This window comes from Diaphorina citri, unplaced genomic scaffold, assembly GCF_000475195.1.
Source record: "Diaphorina citri unplaced genomic scaffold, Diaci psyllid genome assembly version 1.1 scaffold4312, whole genome shotgun sequence".
NCBI classification, from domain to species: Eukaryota; Metazoa; Arthropoda; class Insecta; order Hemiptera; family Psyllidae; genus Diaphorina; species Diaphorina citri.
Genome location: NW_007381711.1, coordinates 656 through 8147, shown reverse-complemented (window position 1 = coordinate 8147; position 7492 = coordinate 656). Strand labels below are relative to the sequence as shown.

At 36.0% G+C, this 7492-nt stretch overlaps 1 protein-coding gene across 1 annotated transcript in view; it reads right to left on the bottom strand.

The window, feature by feature from the left end:
* LOC103520953 (inhibitor of growth protein 5) overlaps positions 1-1112 on the bottom strand; it is a gene marked incomplete at its 3' end in the record, with an annotated part of 13296 nt that extends 12184 nt beyond the window's left edge. Inside the window, 1 exon segment of the mRNA XM_008486051.2 lies at positions 935-1112.
* Between the last annotated feature and the right edge of the window lie 6380 nt (positions 1113-7492).

Sequence of the window (7492 nt, the reverse complement as noted above, 5' to 3'; positions counted from 1 at the left end):
GTCTTCCCATGACATAGAACAGAAGTATTAGTATTTTAATTATGATTTTTTTTTCACCATCTTATGACGAGGCATACTACAACACAGACCACAGGATCAATATAGCACTCTTATCATTGCTTGAAATAAAAACAGTGCAAAAACATTTTTTTAATGATTTTTTTCTCTCCTCTCCCTGGGGTCAGAGCTAGGTAGGGATGAGGGGTGTGTTGTGGACACCATACTGAGAGAAGAAACAATTCAAATTAATTAAGTGAGTGATTTTTTTTTTTTTTTTTTTTTAAGAGGTTTGACAGAGGGAACTGTAACTGCTATGGTCTTATCATCCCGAAATCAAAGAGAGAAGGAAGACAGGATAGGAGAAAGCCAGCCGTTCCGAGAACGAACATTATCCCATCAGGAAATCCGCCCTGAGCGGGAATTGAACCTGTGACCTAGCACTTACAAGGCAGACGCACTACCAACTAAGCTAACTAGGCTGGCTAAGCAATTAAGTGAGTAACACTTTATTCTTTCAGTTTATGCTTGAGTTCCCTCCATTTTTGAACATGTTCAAGTGTTGGTATAGGTAAAAGAACGTCTTCACTTGACTAGTAACTTTGGAAACTGTAATTTTATTTTTACAAGAGATAAACAATCATAAAATTAAAAAACCTACAGGAGCCTAAAATTACTTACAGTTTCCAAAGTTACTAGTCAAGTGAAGACATTGTTCTTTTACCTATACCAATATTATGTTGCTACTTTGACAGATTGACTCTCCTAGAGAAGTATGTTCAAGTGTTTTGTGTGAGTTAATTATGTAAAACTTTCAGTGATTTCTACATTTCACTGAATCACATAACCCAAACAATAAATAAGTATTAGAAATAACCAAAACTTTCTAGAAATAAGTTGTCTTGGGTGAGTAGGTAGGTACTAGGTAGTTTCTTACCGAGGACATCATAATCTGTCGTTTGAAAGTTGAGGATGCTTTTGTCTTCTGAAACTCAGGAAAGTCTGATACCTGGGTTGCTTATCTTGTAGTAAGATCTCCAATCTAAATTAGGAAAACCCACTTAAAACAAGAGTTAAATCTGATATTCTGATAACTATCCCCAGAATCCAGAAAGTGATTCAAAATTTCAAATTTTCAAAAAAATCAAAATTCAAAATCAAAACATCTTTCGAAAAGCAATTTTTTGCCCGAACTTTTTTTTTACTGCCATTTTTTCCTACTTCCCCTCCTTTTTTGTGCGGCGATCGTGTAAACGAGTCCTAATGCGTTTGAAAACTCAACGTTGCTCCTGCTAAACTCAACGCTGCTCCTGCTACGGGTGAACCGGAGACCCGGAGAGTTTACAAACGCACTGTTTTATTTACTTTTGGAAAACCCATTTTTTTGTGATTTGTGGAAACTGGAAAATTTTGTGATAAGTCGGCTAGCTGATAAGATAAACTGATAAGGATAAACCCTATCTGCTCAGTATCCTGTAGTGGGACAAGTTGATGACATTTCGTACACGAAAAGTGCTTGATTATCATACAGAGCATTTATTTGTGTAGTCATTTTACTCTAGCTTGACTCTTGTGTGTTTAATTGTTGGAAATAATTTTGTTGGTGATAAGAGTACAATTACCTGTTAGTTTGTATATTCAAGTGTTTTCTATTATTTTTCCAAACCATTGGAACCACATCCTATCTAATCAGTGAATTGAGCGATAGTTGAAAATGGCTAACAGAGGGGACCCTCTACAATGCTTGACATGTAAGTTGATTCAAAAGAATTGAATATGACAGTTTTGAATGGTACATTGAGGTGAAGCAACACTGCACATGGTGGATGTATGGATGGGGGGTAACCATTTGCATGCTGCTAGCTTTTCCCAGTCACTCTCAGGTTGAATGAGGTGAACGTGAGAATATGCGGGTAGCTGAATGGAGATTTAAAAGCCATAACTAAAAACATAGTAAAAAAACACACCCATAACTAAAAAGAAAAAAAAAAAAACACCTATTTTGTAAGCACTAGTTTGCAGGTTTGATTCCTGCCTGAGTCGGAGATTAGTTCTTGGAATGGCTAACTTTCTTCTATCCTGTCCTTCTTCTCTTCAACTTTGGGATGGCAAAATGTCAGTAGTTACAGTTCCCTTTCATCAAACCTCTTCAGATTAAGGGGAGGGGAGAAACTGCAGTTATCCAGTGATTTTAGTTATCTGTCTTCCCATTTTTTACTTCTTCTTTTTTACCCAATAAATTCCTTGTGAGATTTCATTGTTACAATGGATAGGTATTCACTATTGAAGAAGAAGAAGAAGAAGAAGAAGAAGAAGAAAAAAAAAAAAAAAAACACACACAAAAATTTCATTTTTACAATGGAAAGGTATTCACTATTGAAAAAAAAAAAAAAAAAAAAAAACACACACAAATCAGCCCTTAGGACTGGTGCATACCTATCTATTGAACACACCAGTTCCTAATGGGTGACTGATGGAGTCTACAAAATCTGCTGTTTATTTTTGGGTGCACTCAGCCCAAGTGAAATAGATTTCAGCCACATCTAGCTAAAATCTAAGTGAAAGGTGAGACATACTTTTATAACTTAAATGTCTGGGTCTTGGGTGCCCATTGCCCAAATAGCATGCTCAGCAAAGTAAATTTACTCAATTATATCCTCATGACTACTTGATACCTACAACACACAATACTTACCTACTTACAGTTTTTGGCATTGGGTGCCCATTGCCCAAATAGCATGCTCAGCAAAGTAAATTTACTCAATTATATCCTCATGACTACTTGATACCTACAACACACAATATTTACCTACTTACAGTTTTTGGCATTAAAAAAAAAAGCTTTTTGGCAGCTTTTTCCCACCAAAAGGTCTCCCACTAAACTGTTGAGGGACCAAGTAATATGCTAAAAAGGACAACAGGAAGAAAGAAATAAAAATAATCTTTTTGAGGGTTTCAGCAGCAACAGCAGTGGTAAAATATTAATGACTTTTTACTTTTTGGTTCTCCTTTTCAAGAAAGAAAAATAAATAAATCTTCAGAGATGGTTTTATTTTATGACAAAAATCCATTGTCACAACCTAATAATCATTTAATCATGATGAACCAAGAAAGAAAAGTGCACTGATGTATGCAACTAGTTGCAACATTGGCACAATACTTGGATCGTTGAACTGTAACAGAGTGCAAGAACTGCAAATAGAATATTGTATAGAGAGTGATAGATAGAATGTATGTGTCTTGCTAGTAAAATAGAAGGTTAGGCTTACTTATGCTTTGAGTAAACATGAGGAATGCTGTGAGTCATCTCAGGTGATGCAAGAGTTATTGGTTTACTTTAAACAGCTGGGAAATGATACACTTGTTGAATGTAAACATTTTTCTCAAAATACCACAGTACCTAGGTATTTACTTGTTTCTTTTTTTACACTATTACAGATTTTTTTTAATTATTATTTTTTAAGTTGCCATTAACATGATAGGAGAAGATACTGTCATGGATAGGTAGGTACAGTAGAACCTTGATTATTTCAACCTCCATCACTATTTCAACTCTCTATTATTTCAACCCCAAAATTAGTTCAAAATAGGGTATTAATCATTTTTGTTCTTTTTTTATCTAAATTTTGTCCCTTTTTTTATTGTTTTATATGGAATTTTGATTATTTCAACTACCCTTGGTCCCAATTAGTTGAAATAATCGACGTTCTACTGTACCTAGATAGAGTACATAATCCCTAGATATTCTGTGATTCACTACCTAACTTGCATTTTTTATGAAAAAAAAAAAAAAAAAAATGTTCTCAAGTTAAAAACACTTTCAGAGATATTTTGATTACTCTTACATAGCTCCTGTCTCCTACATCACAAGACAGGTTTTGAAGTTTGAACCTAGTTAACCCTGTATACATGAGGTCATTCAAGGACGTTGATGACCTCACAACTTAATTTTTTAACAACCGTCTTCATGTGTTGGTATGTTATAATTATCTAGACTTCTAGAGGTTTACAAGAATCATGGTGTAGCTAGTGTACCTACCCAATGAAACAAAATACATTGATACCTACCTATCTAGGCACAGCCAGTCTTGTCAGCGGAAGGTAGGGCGCCTGTCTTGTAAGTGCTAGATCGCTGGTTCGATTCTCGCCCGTTGCGGACATTGTCCTAAACACTTGGCTTATCTCTAAAGAGGATTTAGCTAGTAAGGTTCGTTCCGGACTGGCTGGCTTTCTAATATCCTGTCTTCCTTCCCTCTTCGATTTCGGGACGATAAGACCTCAGCATTTATACCTAGTTGCCTCTAAAAAAAACCTAGGTACCTAGCTAATTAATAAGTGAGTAGGAACCTACTCACTTATTAAGAACTTTGTGGTTGTATACTCACTGTAAGGATACCTATTCCTATTATTTAGTGTGGAATAGGTAGGTACATGTCTGTGTGGTGTGTGACCATGTGTAGTTGCATCACTAGGTCACGAAATATACTCATCTTTCATGAACAAATTATCTCTGTAGAATATTTTGGACAAGGTGCCCAGTACAGGTGTTTACACCTTAGGCGCTGAGTGGTCACTGGGTATTGGGTAAGCACTCAGGAGATTGTGGGTTCGAATCTCTATGGGAGTCATAAAATTTTAGTTCCATCCACAACTTTAACAGTAGAGAATTATTATTAAATTTTACAGGGGTATAAAATAAAATAACACTCGGAGCGCCTTTTTAGGACCTTTTTCAATTTTGCTACATACCTACCTAGGATAATTTTTCCCAATCAGAAGAAAACCGACCAATCCCCAACGCAATGTAGTGAAATTATCGAAATTGGAACCAAATTACCAAAAACAGAAAGGAATTCAGCCAACAGCCATAAGGAATTTAGCTAAACGAAGTGCAAGATCCGTTTACAAGATTTTTAAAACGTACCTAGCTTTTTTTTTGAAGTGGCCAACCTGTAAAAAAATATCAACATTTTCCGCCCCGCGAAATTTTCAAAAAGTGAACTTGCATGAGACTTATTCGAGCGGTGAGGATTTTTACGATTTTTCCCTAGAAACTCCGTCTTTTTCCCTATTTTCCGGCTTTTCAAGTGTATTTTTATGTTGGAATAATGCTCAAACTTAACCGAATAGCGCTGTCCACTTATAGACTACATCAGAATGTTTCCTATTCTATGTACAAACATTTCTGTAAGCATAAACTACTAACCAGAACAAGTAGTAAAGTTCTTGTACGAAATAAAAAGTCAAATACCACGAATTTATTCGTACCTGTACATGTGAAACCAAATACAGACCCTACAGATGCTAATGTAGGCCAAGAGTTGACCGGTGGATCTATTGATAAGAGCGAGATGGTCAAGATACTCAACAAGTTCTATCAGCGGCAGGAAATCAAAATAGCCGCTATGGATCATGGATTGGATAGTAAGTGTTCTTTAGAAATTGTCTTGCATTGTGGATGGTATTATGTTAGGCTAGCAAGTAAAATATGGGTTTTATTTACAAGAACTTCTCAAGTTTGGAAATGAGAAATCCTTTGTGGAATAGTAGACTGCTTTCTTTTCAGAGTCATCTCAAAACAAAGGAATATGAAGGGAAGGCTTTGTGAACTACCAAAATCCAAACATTTTCTGGTTTCTGTTCAATGGTAAGTAGGTGCCTGAAAAAAGAATCCATAACATGTGAAGCACTGAAGCAGTAATGAATGTAAATAATATGATTCTGTTCCATGGTAAGTAGGTGCCTGAAAACAGAATCCATAAAACACATGAAGCAGTAACATATGTAAATAAACAATATTTTCCCATGTTTATTTCAGGCTATCTTCAACACCAGGCCTACATCAGTTTCCGGAGATATTGTCTTGAGACTCAATCATTACCTGTGGATCTACATGTGGTCCTCAGTGATATTATACAAGGTAAAATGTTCTACTCAAGTTACCTACATGGTCCCAGCTCTTACCTGTTTGTTAAGGCCACTTGAAAAAAAGAAAAACTTATAATTTTGCAAGTTTTTGTTTTTGGGATGACAAGGGCCTTAGCCATTTTCAGTATGCTCTATCAAACCTCTTCTTTTTTTAAGTTCCATTAAATTATTAATTTATTAGGTAGTACCTACTTATTTTTTCCCTTCTTTTCATTTTGCTGACATTTGTTTTAATGAATGAAAAGCCTGTGGATCTACATGTGGTCCTCAGTGATATTATACAAGGTAAAATGTTCTACTCAAGTTACCTACATGGTCCCAGCTCTTACCTGTTTTTTTTTTTTTTAATTTCTACGTTTCATTCTTGTGCACCCTGTATTCAACAGTGTAATTTGTTTACATGTTTACATTTCATGAAGTATTGATAAGTTACTATAAATCCTATGTCTTACACATTATCCCATGATTTCGATGTTTTGTTTTGACCTACAGAATGCTGTCATCTCACCGCTCCCTGTTCGGAGTCGAACCAAGAACCTTGACTCCTGAGACCTATGCAGACTGTGTCACTGATTCTGATAGCTGGTATATCTGGAGCCGAAATGTTGTCGTGTTGAGGTCTTGGAGTGAAATTTCGTGAGTATCCCGTCTAGTCTTTTTCGTTTTGTTTATTTTATTCCAAATTTTCTCATTTTGTATAGGTACCTACTTGCATCTTTTCCCCAGAATTTCTCATTTTTAAATAACAAAAGTACGTACCTACCTACTTAACTTTTCTCTCTCAAATACGTTAGAAAGAATCTCCTTCGATCTTTTCGTGGTCAAAATGCTGGCCTGATAAACAGGAGACCTTTAGTGCAATCCTAACCTACATAGTTCATTCTCAAGTTTTCTCCAAATCATTTGGCAGGTTTTTTTTTAAAGAGCTCTCCTGCTTAAAAATTATCTCCAAGATATTGAAATCATATCCGTTTTCTATCGAAGTCATATTATTTTTCTATTCCAGTGTGACAAATCATGAAGTCTAAACAAGAATGTGTATTTGGAGCTTTTGAACCCAAAAACTTCGAGTCGGAGTTTCCGTTGACAAAGTGACCGTAGTCCTTTTATCATCAAAGAATTCCGTTTCCCAAGTTAACAAACTTCATCGCAGTTCTACGTGAATATCATATTTGTTACTTGAAATAAAAATAAATGAAGAAACCACATTCAGTCATGATAGCATCAAGTTCCAAACATCTCACCCAGGAACAGAGTGAACCTCTCCTCATTAACACAACTGACGATGAGGAAGATACAACAAACAGTGATATCCTCCACAAAAACCACACAAGTCACAAAGACACGCCAAGTTCACACACCAAGGAGGCGGTCAGTCTGGTCAACTATGACACCACGATCGCCAAGATAAGCACGGCTCTGTTTTATGCATTGTGTTCGTTGTTTATAACGATTGTTAACAAGTCTGTCCTCACGAGTTACGTGTTTCCTAGTTTCAAGATCGTGGCGCTTGGCCAACTCCTTACCACCGTGGTCGTTCTATACTTAACAAGTCTGTCCTCACGAG